This window comes from Danio rerio, chromosome 6, assembly GCF_052040795.2.
Source record: "Danio rerio strain M-AB ecotype USA chromosome 6, GRCz13ab, whole genome shotgun sequence".
Classification (NCBI taxonomy): domain Eukaryota; kingdom Metazoa; phylum Chordata; class Actinopteri; order Cypriniformes; family Danionidae; genus Danio; species Danio rerio.
The window spans coordinates 7151150-7164748 of NC_141026.1; the positions used below are offsets into that span (position 1 = coordinate 7151150).

The window sequence follows — 13599 nt, forward strand, 5'->3', positions numbered from 1 at the left end:
ATTTTTTTTATGACATTTCTATTTTAGACATTGTTTCTATTTTTGCGACACATGTTTAGCTTGTGTCGCATGTTTTGGTGCACACTTCACACTTTCTAATTTTTTTGTGACATTTCTATTTTAGACACCGTTTCTATGTTTGCGACACATGTTTAGCTTGTGTCGCATGTTTTGCGTGCACTTCACATTTTCGATTTTTTTCGTGACATTTAGATTTTAGACACCGTTTCTATTTCTGCAACACATGTTTAGCTTGCGTTGCATGTTTTGTGAAGGCACGGTGTAGTAAGGCACTTGACCAGCCAGTGCACACAGCAGCCTCCTGACCAATCAGAGCACCCCAAGCCACCCGGTCGATCAAGAGAGCACATCAGCTTTCAGATTAATCAGCGCACGTACGGCCCATGAAGAGCACATCAGCTTTCAGATTAATAAGCGCACGTACGGCCACCTGACCAACCAGAGGACCCAGGGTCCAACTGACCAGTCAGAGCACACAAGGCAACCTGACCGATCATAGCACCCTAACTTTATGATATTTCTATTTTAGACACCGTTTCTATTTTTGCGACACATGTTTAGCTTGTGTCGCATGTTTTGCGTGCACTTCACATTTTCGATTTTTTTTGTGACATTTCTATTTTAGACACCGTTTCTATGTGTGTGACACATGTTTAGCTTGTGTCACATGTTTTGCGTGCACTTCACATTTTCGTTTTTTTTCGTGACATTTCTATTTTAGACACCGTTTCTATTTTTGCCACACATGTTTAGCTTGTGTCGAATGTTTTGCGTGCACTTCACATTTTCGATTTTTTTCGTAACATTTCTATTTTAGACACCGTTTCTATGTCTGCGACACATGTTTAGCTTGTGTCACATGTTTTGCGTGCACTTCACATTTTCGATTTTTTCGTGACATTTCTATTTTAGACACCGTTTCTATGTCTGTGACACATGTTTAGCTTGTGTCACATGTTTTGCGTGCACTTCACATTTTCGTTTTTTTTCGTGACATTTCTATTTTAGACACCGTTTCTATTTTTGCCACACATGTTTAGCTTGTGTTGCATGTTTTGCGTGCACTTCACATTTTCGATTTTTTTTATGACATTTAGATTTTAGACACCGTTTCTTTTTTTGCGAAACATGTTTAGCTTGTGTCGCATGTTTTGCGTGCACTTCACATTTTCGATTTTTTTAATGACATTTCTATTTTAGACACGTTTCTATTTTTGCGACACATGTTTAGCTTGCGTCGCATGTTTTGTGAAGGCACGGTGTAGTAAGGCACTTGACCAGCCAGTGCACACAGCAGCCTCCTGACCAATCAGAGCACCCCAAGCCACCCGGTCGATCAAGAGAGCACATCAGCTTTCAGATTAATCAGCGCACGTACGGCCCATGAAGAGCACATCAGCTTTCAGATTAATAAGCGCACGTACGGCCACCTGACCAACCAGAGGACCCAGGGTCCAACTGACCAGTCAGAGCACACAAGGCAACCTGACCGATCATAGCACCCTAGCTTTATGATATTTCTATTTTAGACACCGTTTCTATTTTTGCGACACATGTTTAGCTTGTGTCGCATGTTTTGGTGCACACTTCACATTTTTGATTTTTTTCGTGACATTTCTATTTTAGACACCGTTTCTATTTTTGCGACACATGTTTAGCTTGTGTCGCATGTTTTGCGTGCACTTCACATTTTCGATTTTTTTTCATGACATTTAGATTTTACACACCGTTTCTATTTTTGCGACACATGTTTAGCTTGTGTCGCATGTTTTGCGTGCACTTCACATTTTCGATTTTTTTTATGACATTTCTATTTTAGACATTGTTTCTATTTTTGCGACACATGTTTAGCTTGTGTCGCATGTTTTGGTGCACACTTCACATTTTCAAATTTTTTGTGACATTTCTATTTTAGACACCGTTTCTATGTTTGCGACACATGTTTAGCTTGTGTCGCATGTTTTGCGTGCACTTCACATTTTCGATTTTTTTCGTGACATTTAGATTTTAGACACAGTTTCTATTTCTGCAACACATGTTTAGCTTGCGTTGCATGTTTTGTGAAGGCACGGTGTAGTAAGGCACTTGACCAGCCAGTGCACACAGCAGCCTCCTGACCAATCAGAGCACCCCAAGCCACCCGGTCGATCAAGAGAGCACATCAGCTTTCAGATTAATCAGCGCACGTACGGCCCATGAAGAGCACATCAGCTTTCAGATTAATAAGCGCACGTACGGCCACCTGACCAACCAGAGGACCCAGGGTCCAACTGACCAGTCAGAGCACACAAGGCAACCTGACCGATCATAGCACCCTAACTTTATGATATTTCTATTTTAGACACCGTTTCTATTTTTGCGACACATGTTTAGCTTGTGTCGCATGTTTTGCGTGCACTTCACATTTTCGATTTTTTTCGTGACATTTCTATTTTAGACACCGTTTCTATGTCTGCGACACATGTTTAGCTTGTGTCACATGTTTTGCGTGCACTTCACATTTTCGATTTTTTCGTGACGTTTCTATTTTAGACACCGTTTCTATGTCTGTGACACATGTTTAGCTTGTGTCACATGTTTTGCGTGCACTTCACATTTTCGATTTTTTTCGTGACATTTCTATTTTAGACACCGTTTCTATTTTTGTGACACATGTTTAGCTTGTGTCGAATGTTTTGCGTGCACTTCACATTTTCGATTTTTTTCGTGACATTTCTATTTTAGACACCTTTTCTATGTCTGCGACACATGTTTAGCTTGTGTCGCATGTTTTGCGTGCACTTCACATTTTCGATTTTTTTTATGACATTTAGATTTTAGACACCGTTTCTATTTTTGCGACACATGTTTAGCTTGTGTCGCATGTTTTGTGTGCACTTCACATTTTCGATTTTTTTTATGACATTTCTATTTTAGACACGTTTCTATTTTTGCGACACATGTTTAGCTTGCGTCGCATGTTTTGTGAAGGCACGGTGTAGTAAGGCACTTGACCAGCCAGTGCACACAGCAGCCTCCTGACCAATCAGAGCACCCCAAGCCACCCGGTCGATCAAGAGAGCACATCAGCTTTCAGATTAATCAGCGCACGTACGGCCCATGAAGAGCACATCAGCTTTCAGATTAATAAGCGCACGTACGGCCACCTGACCAACCAGAGGACCCAGGGTCCAACTGACCAGTCAGAGCACACAAGGCAACCTGACCGATCATAGCACCCTAGCTTTATGATATTTCTATTTTAGACACCGTTTCTATTTTTGCGACACATGTTTAGCTTGTGTCGCATGTTTTGCGTGCACTTCACATTTTCGATTTTTTTCATGACATTTCTATTTTAGACACCGTTTCTATTTTTGCGACACATGTTTAGCTTGTGTCCCATGTTTTGGTGCACACTTCACATTTTTGATTTTTTTCGTGACATTTCTATTTTAGACACCGTTTCTATTTTTGCGACACATGTTTAGCTTGTGTCGCATGTTTTGCGTGCACTTCACATTTTCGATTTTTTTTATGACATTTAGATTTTAGACACCGTTTCTATTTTTGCGACACATGTTTAGCTTGTGTCGCATGTTTTGCGTGCACTTCACATTTTCGATTTATTTCATGACATTTAGATTTTAGACACCGTTTCTATTTTTGCAACACATGTTTAGCTTGTGTCGCATGTTTTGCGTGCACTTCACATTTTCGATTTTTTTTATGACATTTCTATTTTAGACATTGTTTCTATTTTTGCGACACATGTTTAGCTTGTGTCGCATGTTTTGGTGCACACTTCACATTTTCGAATTTTTTTGTGACATTTCTATTTTAGACACCGTTTCTATGTTTGCGACACATGTTTAGCTTGTGTCGCATGTTTTGCGTGCACTTCACATTTTTGATTTTTTTGTGACATTTAGATTTTAAACACCGTTTCTATTTCTGCAACACATGTTTAGCTTGCGTCGCATGTTTTGTGAAGGCACGGTGTAGTAAGGCACTTGACCAGCCAGTGCACACAGCAGCCTCCTGACCAATCAGAGCACCCCAAGCCACCCGGTCGATCAAGAGAGCACATCAGCTTTCAGATTAATCAGCGCACGTACGGCCCATGAAGAGCACATCAGCTTTCAGATTAATAAGCGCACGTACGGCCACCTGACCAACCAGAGGACCCAGGGTCCAACTGACCAGTCAGAGCACACAAGGCAACCTGACCGATCATAGCACCCTAGCTTTATGATATTTCTATTTTAGACACCGTTTCTATTTTTGCGACACATGTTTAGCTTGTGTCGCATGTTTTGCGTGCACTTCACATTTTCGATTTTTTTCGTGACATTTCTATTTTAGACACCGTTTCTATTTCTGCGACACATATTTAGCTTGTGTCACATGTTTTGCGTGCACTTCACATTTTCTATTTTTTCGTGACGTTTCTATTTTAGACACCGTTTCTATGTCTGTGACACATGTTTAGCTTGTGTCACATGTTTTGCGTGCACTTCACATTTTCGATTTTTTTCGTGACATTTCTATTTTAGACACCTTTTCTATGTCTGCGACACATGTTTAGCTTGTGTCGCATGTTTTGCGTGCACTTCACATTTTCGATTTTTTTTATGACATTTCTATTTTAGACGCGTTTCTATTTTTGCGACACATGTTTAGCTTGCGTCGCATGTTTTGTGAAGGCACGGTGTAGTAAGGCACTTGACCAGCCAGTGCACACAGCAGCCTCCTGACCAATCAGAGCACCCCAAGCCACCCGGTCGATCAAGAGAGCACATCAGCTTTCAGATTAATCAGCGCACGTACGGCCCATGAAGAGCACATCAGCTTTCAGATTAATAAGCGCACGTACGGCCACCTGACCAACCAGAGGACCCAGGGTCCAACTGACCAGTCAGAGCACACAAGGCAACCTGACCGATCATAGCACCCTAGCTTTATGATATTTCTATTTTAGACACCGTTTCTATTTTTGCGACACATGTTTAGCTTGTGTCGCATGTTTTGGTGCACACTTCACATTTTTGATTTTTTTCGTGACATTTCTATTTCAGACACCGTTTCTATTTTTGCGACACATGTTTAGCTTGTGTCGCATGTTTTGCGTGCACTTCACATTTTCGATTTTTTTCATGACATTTAGATTTTAGACACCGTTTCTATGTTTGCGACACATGTTTAGCTTGTGTCGCATGTTTTGCGTGCACTTCACATTTTCGATTTTTTTCGTGACATTTAGATTTTAGACACCGTTTCTATTTCTGCAACACATGTTTAGCTTGCGTTGCATGTTTTGTGAAGGCACGGTGTAGTAAGGCACTTGACCAGCCAGTGCACACAGCAGCCTCCTGACCAATCAGAGCACCCCAAGCCACCCGGTCGATCAAGAGAGCACATCAGCTTTCAGATTAATCAGCGCACGTACGGCCCATGAAGAGCACATCAGCTTTCAGATTAATAAGCGCACGTACGGCCACCTGACCAACCAGAGGACCCAGGGTCCAACTGACCAGTCAGAGCACACAAGGCAACCTGACCGATCATAGCACCCTAGCTTTATGATATTTCTATTTTAGACACCGTTTCTATTTTTGCGACACATGTTTAGCTTGTGTCGCATGTTTTGGTGCACACTTCACATTTTTGATTTTTTTCGTGACATTTCTATTTTAGACACCGTTTCTATTTTTGCGACACATGTTTAGCTTGTGTCGCATGTTTTGCGTGCACTTCACATTTTCGATTTTTTTTATGACATTTCTATTTTAGACATTGTTTCTATTTTTGCGACACATGTTTAGCTTGTGTCGCATGTTTTGGTGCACACTTCACATTTTCAAATTTTTTTGTGACATTTCTATTTTAGACACCGTTTCTATTTCTGCAACACATGTTTAGCTTGCGTTGCATGTTTTGTGAAGGCACGGTGTAGTAAGGCACTTGACCAGCCAGTGCACACAGCAGCCTCCTGACCAATCAGAGCACCCCAAGCCACCCGGTCGATCAAGAGAGCACATCAGCTTTCAGATTAATCAGCGCACGTACGGCCCATGAAGAGCACATCAGCTTTCAGATTAATAAGCGCACGTACGGCCACCTGACCAACCAGAGGACCCAGGGTCCAACTGACCAGTCAGAGCACACAAGGCAACCTGACCGATCATAGCACCCTAACTTTATGATATTTCTATTTTAGACACCGTTTCTATTTTTGCGACACATGTTTAGCTTGTGTCGCATGTTTTGCGTGCACTTCACATTTTCGATTTTTTTCGTGACATTTCTATTTTAGACACCGTTTCTATGTCTGCGACACATGTTTAGCTTGTGTCACATGTTTTGCGTGCACTTCACATTTTCGATTTTTTCGTGACGTTTCTATTTTAGACACCGTTTCTATGTCTGTGACACATGTTTAGCTTGTGTCACATGTTTTGCGTGCACTTCACATTTTCGATTTTTTTCGTGACATTTCTATTTTAGACACCGTTTCTATTTTTGTGACACATGTTTAGCTTGTGTCGAATGTTTTGCGTGCACTTCACATTTTCGATTTTTTTCGTGACATTTCTATTTTAGACACCTTTTCTATGTCTGCGACACATGTTTAGCTTGTGTCGCATGTTTTGCGTGCACTTCACATTTTCGATTTTTTTTATGACATTTAGATTTTAGACACCGTTTCTATTTTTGCGACACATGTTTAGCTTGTGTCGCATGTTTTGCGTGCACTTCACATTTTCGATTTTTTTAATGACATTTCTATTTTAGACACGTTTCTATTTTTGCGACACATGTTTAGCTTGCGTCGCATGTTTTGTGAAGGCACGGTGTAGTAAGGCACTTGACCAGCCAGTGCACACAGCAGCCTCCTGACCAATCAGAGCACCCCAAGCCACCCGGTCGATCAAGAGAGCACATCAGCTTTCAGATTAATCAGCGCACGTACGGCCCATGAAGAGCACATCAGCTTTCAGATTAATAAGCGCACGTACGGCCACCTGACCAACCAGAGGACCCAGGGTCCAACTGACCAGTCAGAGCACACAAGGCAACCTGACCGATCATAGCACCCTAGCTTTATGATATTTCTATTTTAGACACCGTTTCTATTTTTGCGACACATGTTTAGCTTGTGTCGCATGTTTTGCGTGCACTTCACATTTTCGATTTTTTTCATGACATTTCTATTTTAGACACCGTTTCTATTTTTGCGACACATGTTTAGCTTGTGTCTCATGTTTTGGTGCACACTTCACATTTTTGATTTTTTTCGTGACATTTCTATTTTAGACACCGTTTCTATTTTTGCGACACATGTTTAGCTTGTGTCGCATGTTTTGCGTGCACTTCACATTTTCGATTTTTTTTCATGACATTTAGATTTTACACACCGTTTCTATTTTTGCGACACATGTTTAGCTTGTGTCGCATGTTTTGCGTGCACTTCACATTTTCGATTTTTTTTATGACATTTCTATTTTAGACATTGTTTCTATTTTTGCGACACATGTTTAGCTTGTGTCGCATGTTTTGGTGCACACTTCACATTTTCAAATTTTTTTGTGACATTTCTATTTTAGACACCGTTTCTATGTTTGCGACACATGTTTAGCTTGTGTCGCATGTTTTGCGTGCACTTCACATTTTCGATTTTTTTCGTGACATTTAGATTTTAGACACAGTTTCTATTTCTGCAACACATGTTTAGCTTGCGTTGCATGTTTTGTGAAGGCACGGTGTAGTAAGGCACTTGACCAGCCAGTGCACACAGCAGCCTCCTGACCAATCAGAGCACCCCAAGCCACCCGGTCGATCAAGAGAGCACATCAGCTTTCAGATTAATCAGCGCACGTACGGCCCATGAAGAGCACATCAGCTTTCAGATTAATAAGCGCACGTACGCCCACCTGACCAACCAGAGGACCCAGGGTCCAACTGAGCAGTCAGAGCACACAAGGCAACCTGACCGATCATAGCACCCTAGCTTTATGATATTTCTATTTTAGACACCGTTTCTATTTTTGCGACACATGTTTAGCTTGTGTCGCATGTTTTGCGTGCACTTCACATTTTCGATTTTTTTCGTGACATTTCTATTTTAGACACCGTTTCTATGTCTGCGACACATGTTTAGCTTGTGTCACATGTTTTGCGTGCACTTCACATTTTCGATTTTTTCGTGACGTTTCTATTTTAGACACCGTTTCTATGTCTGTGACACATGTTTAGCTTGTGTCACATGTTTTGCGTGCACTTCACATTTTCGTTTTTTTTCGTGACATTTCTATTTTAGACACCGTTTCTATGTCTGCGACACATGTTTAGCTTGTGTCGCATGTTTTGCGTGCACTTCACATTTTCGATTTTTTTTATGACATTTAGATTTTAGACACCGTTTCTATTTTTGCGACACATGTTTAGCTTGTGTCGCATGTTTTGCGTGCACTTCACATTTTTGATTTTTTTTATGACATTTCTATTTTAGACACGTTTCTATTTTTGCGACACATGTTTAGCTTGCGTCGCATGTTTTGTGAATGCACGGTGTAGTAAGGCACTTGACCAGCCAGTGCACACAGCAGCCTCCTGACCAATCAGAGCACCTCAAGCCACCCGGTCGATCAAGAGAGCACATCAGCTTTCAGATTAATCAGCGCACGTACGGCCCATGAAGAGCACATCAGCTTTCAGATTAATAAGCGCACGTACGGCCACCTGACCAACCAGAGGACCCAGGGTCCAACTGACCAGTCAGAGCACACAAGGCAACCTGACCGATCATAGCACCCTAGCTTTATGATATTTCTATTTTAGACACCGTTTCTATTTTTGCGACACATGTTTAGCTTGTGTCGCATGTTTTGCGTGCACTTCACATTTTCGATTTTTTTCGTGACATTTCTATTTTAGACACCGTTTCTATGTCTGCGACACATGTTTAGCTTGTGTCACATGTTTTGCGTGCACTTCACATTTTCGATTTTTTCGTGACGTTTCTATTTTAGACACCGTTTCTATGTCTGTGACACATGTTTAGGTTGTGTCACATGTTTTGCGTGCACTTCACATTTTCGTTTTTTTTCGTGACATTTCTATTTTAGACACCGTTTCTATGTCTGCGACACATGTTTAGCTTGTGTCGCATGTTTTGCGTGCACTTCACATTTTCGATTTTTTTTATGACATTTAGATTTTAGACACCGTTTCTATTTTTGCGACACATGTTTAGCTTGTGTCGCATGTTTTGCGTGCACTTCACATTTTTGATTTTTTTTATGACATTTCTATTTTAGACACGTTTCTATTTTTGCGACACATGTTTAGCTTGCGTCGCATGTTTTGTGAAGGCACGGTGTAGTAAGGCACTTGACCAGCCAGTGCACACAGCAGCCTCCTGACCAATCAGAGCACCCCAAGCCACCCGGTCGATCAAGAGAGCACATCAGCTTTCAGATTAATCAGCGCACGTACGGCCCATGAAGAGCACATCAGCTTTCAGATTAATAAGCGCACGTACGGCCACCTGACCAACCAGAGGACCCAGGGTCCAACTGACCAGTCAGAGCACACAAGGCAACCTGACCGATCATAGCACCCTAGCTTTATGATATTTCTATTTTAGACACCGTTTCTATTTTTGCGACATATGTTTAGCTTGTGTCGCATGTTTTGCGTGCACTTCACATTTTCGATTTTTTTCGTGACATTTCTATTTTAGACACCGTTTCTATGTCTGCGACACATGTTTAGCTTGTGTCACATGTTTTGCGTGCACTTCACATTTTCGATTTTTTCGTGACATTTCTATTTTAGACACCGTTTCTATGTCTGCGACACATGTTTAGCTTGTGTCACATGTTTTGCGTGCACTTCACATTTTCGATTTTTTTCGTGACATTTCTATTTTAGACACCGTTTCTATTTTTGCGACACATGTTTAGCTTGTGTCGAATGTTTTGCGTGCACTTCACATTTTCGATTTTTTTCGTGACATTTCTATTTTAGACACCGTTTCTATGTCTGCGACACATGTTTAGCTTGTGTCGCATGTTTTGCGTGCACTTCACATTTTCGATTTTTTTTATGACATTTAGATTTTAGACACCGTTTCTATTTTTGCGACACATGTTTAGCTTGTGTCGCATGTTTTGCGTGCACTTCACATTTTCGATTTTTTTCATGACATTTCTTTTTTAGACACCGTTTCTATTTTTGCGACACATGTTTAGCTTGTGTCGCATGTTTTGCGTGCACTTCACATTTTTGATTTTTTTTATGACATTTCTATTTTAGACACGTTTCTATTTTTGCGACACATGTTTAGCTTGCGTCGCATGTTTTGTGAAGGCACGGTGTAGTAAGGCACTTGACCAGCCAGTGCACACAGCAGCCTCCTGACCAATCAGAGCACCCCAAGCCACCCGGTCGATTAAGAGAGCACATCAGCTTTCAGATTAATCAGCGCACGTACGGCCCATGAAGAGCACATCAGCTTTCAGATTAATAAGCGCACGTACGGCCACCTGACCAACCAGAGAACCCAGGGTCCAACTGACCAGTCAGAGCACACAAGGCAACCTGACCGATCATAGCACCCTAGCTTTATGATATTTCTATTTTAGACACCGTTTCTATTTTTGCGACGCATGTTTAGCTTGTGTCGCATGTTTTGCGTGCACTTCACATTTTCGATTTTTTTCATGACATTTCTATTTTAGACACCGTTTCTATTTTTGCGACACATGTTTAGCTTGTGTCCCATGTTTTGGTGCACACTTCACATTTTTGATTTTTTTCGTGACATTTCTATTTTAGACACCGTTTCTATTTTTGCGACACATGTTTAGCTTGTGTCGCATGTTTTGGTGCACACTTCACATTTTTGATTTTTTTCGTGACATTTCTATTTTAGACACCGTTTCTATTTTTGCGACACATGTTTAGCTTGTGTCGCATGTTTTGCGTGCACTTCACATTTTCGATTTTTTTCATGACATTTAGATTTTACACACCGTTTCTGTTTTTGCGACACATGTTTAGCTTGTGTCGCATGTTTTGCGTGTACTTCACATTTTCGATTTTTTTTATGACATTTCTATTTTAGACATTGTTTCTATTTTTTCGACACATGTTTAGCTTGTGTCGCATGTTTTGTGAAGGCACGGTGTAGTAAGGCACTTGACCAGCCAGTGCACACAGCAGCCTCCTGACCAATCAGAGCACCCCAAGCCACCCGGTCGATCAAGAGAGCACATCAGCTTTCAGATTAATCAGCGCACGTACGGCCCATGAAGAGCACATCAGCTTTCAGATTAATAAGCGCACGTACGGCCACCTGACCAACCAGAGAACCCAGGGTCCAACTGACCAGTCAGAGCACACAAGGCAACCTGACCGATCATAGCACCCTAGCTTTATGATATTTCTATTTTAGACACCGTTTCTATTTTTGCGACGCATGTTTAGCTTGTGTCTCATGTTTTGCGTGCACTTCACATTTTCGATTTTTTTCATGACATTTCTATTTTAGACACCGTTTCTATTTTTGCGACACATGTTTAGCTTGTGTCGCATGTTTTGGTGCACACTTCACATTTTTGATTTTTTTCGTGACATTTCTATTTTAGACACCGTTTCTATTTTTGCGACACATGTTTAGCTTGTGTCGCATGTTTTGCGTGCACTTCACATTTTCGATTTTTTTCATGACATTTAGATTTTACACACCGTTTCTATTTTTGCGACACATGTTTAGCTTGTGTCGCATGTTTTGCGTGCACTTCACATTTTCGATTTTTTTTATGACATTTCTATTTTAGACATTGTTTCTATTTTTGCGACACATGTTTAGCTTGTGTCGCATGTTTTGTGAAGGCACGGTGTAGTAAGGCACTTGACCAGCCAGTGCACACAGCAGCCTCCTGACCAATCAGAGCACCCCAAGCCACCCGGTCGATCAAGAGAGCACATCAGCTTTCAGATTAATCAGCGCACGTACGGCCCATGAAGAGCACATCAGCTTTCAGATTAATAAGCGCACGTACGGCCACCTGAACAACCAGAGGACCCAGGGTCCAACTGACCAGTCAGAGCACACAAGGCAACCTGACCGATCATAGCACCCTAACTTTATGATATTTCTATTTTAGACACCGTTTCTATTTTTGCGACACATGTTTAGCTTGTGTCGCATGTTTTGCGTGCACTTCACATTTTCGATTTTTTTCATGACATTTCTATTTTAGACACCGTTTCTATTTTTGCGACACATGTTTAGCTTGTGTCGCATGTTTTGGTGCACACTTCACATTTTTGATTTTTTTCGTGACATTTCTATTTTAGACACCGTTTCTATTTTTGCGACACATGTTTAGCTTGTGTCGCATGTTTTGCGTGCACTTCACATTTTCGATTTTTTTCGTGACATTTCTATTTTAGACACCGTTTCTATGTCTGCGACACATGTTTAGCTTGTGTCACATGTTTTGCGTGCACTTCACATTTTCGATTTTTTCGTGACGTTTCTATTTTAGACACCGTTTCTATGTCTGTGACACATGTTTAGCTTGTGTCACATGTTTTGCGTGCACTTCACATTTTCGATTTTTTTCGTGACATTTCTATTTTAGACACCGTTTCTATTTTTGTGACACATGTTCAGCTTGTGTCGAATGTTTTGCGTGCACTTCACATTTTCGATTTTTTTCGTGACATTTCTATTTTAGACACCTTTTCTATGTCTGCGACACATGTTTAGCTTGTGTCGCATGTTTTGCGTGCACTTCACATTTTCGATTTTTTTTTTGACATTTAGATCTTAGACACCGTTTCTATTTTTGCGACACATGTTTAGCTTGTGTCGCATGTTTTGCGTGCACTTCACATTTTCGATTTTTTTAATGACATTTCTATTTTAGACACGTTTCTATTTTTGCGACACATGTTTAGCTTGCGTCGCATGTTTTGTGAAGGCACGGTGTAGTAAGGCACTTGACCAGCCAGTGCACACAGCAGCCTCCTGACCAATCAGAGCACCCCAAGCCACCCGGTCGATCAAGAGAGCACATCAGCTTTCAGATTAATCAGCGCACGTACGGCCCATGAAGAGCACATCAGCTTTCAGATTAATAAGCGCACGTACGGCCACCTGACCAACCAGAGGACCCAGGGTCCAACTGACCAGTCAGAGCACACAAGGCAACCTGACCGATCATAGCACCCTAGCTTTATGATATTTCTATTTTAGACACCGTTTCTATTTTTGCGACACATGTTTAGCTTGTGTCGCATGTTTTGCGTGCACTTCACATTTTCGATTTTTTTCATGACATTTCTATTTTAGACACCGTTTCTATTTTTGCGACACATGTTTAGCTTGTGTCTCATGTTTTGGTGCACACTTCACATTTTTGATTTTTTTCGTGACATTTCTATTTTAGACACCGTTTCTATTTTTGCGACACATGTTTAGCTTGTGTCGCATGTTTTGCGTGCACTTCACATTTTCGATTTTTTTTATGACATTTCTATTTTAGACATCGTTTCTATTTTTGCGACACATGTTTAGCTTGT

The 13599-nt window shown here is 41.1% G+C and overlaps 2 long non-coding RNA genes across 2 annotated transcripts in view; both read right to left on the reverse strand.

Annotated features, from left to right (window-relative positions):
• The window catches only part of LOC110438668 (uncharacterized), a 130032-nt gene that overhangs the window by 23851 nt on the left and 92582 nt on the right, over positions 1-13599 (reverse strand). The gene's annotated exons all lie outside the window — the stretch shown is intronic.
• On the reverse strand, positions 34-2482 carry LOC147843339 (uncharacterized). The gene is made up of 3 exons (XR_015493160.2): positions 1994-2482; positions 1452-1800; positions 34-451 (listed from the first exon to the last, which is right to left on the reverse strand). It is a non-coding gene; the product is annotated as an uncharacterized LOC147843339 (long non-coding RNA).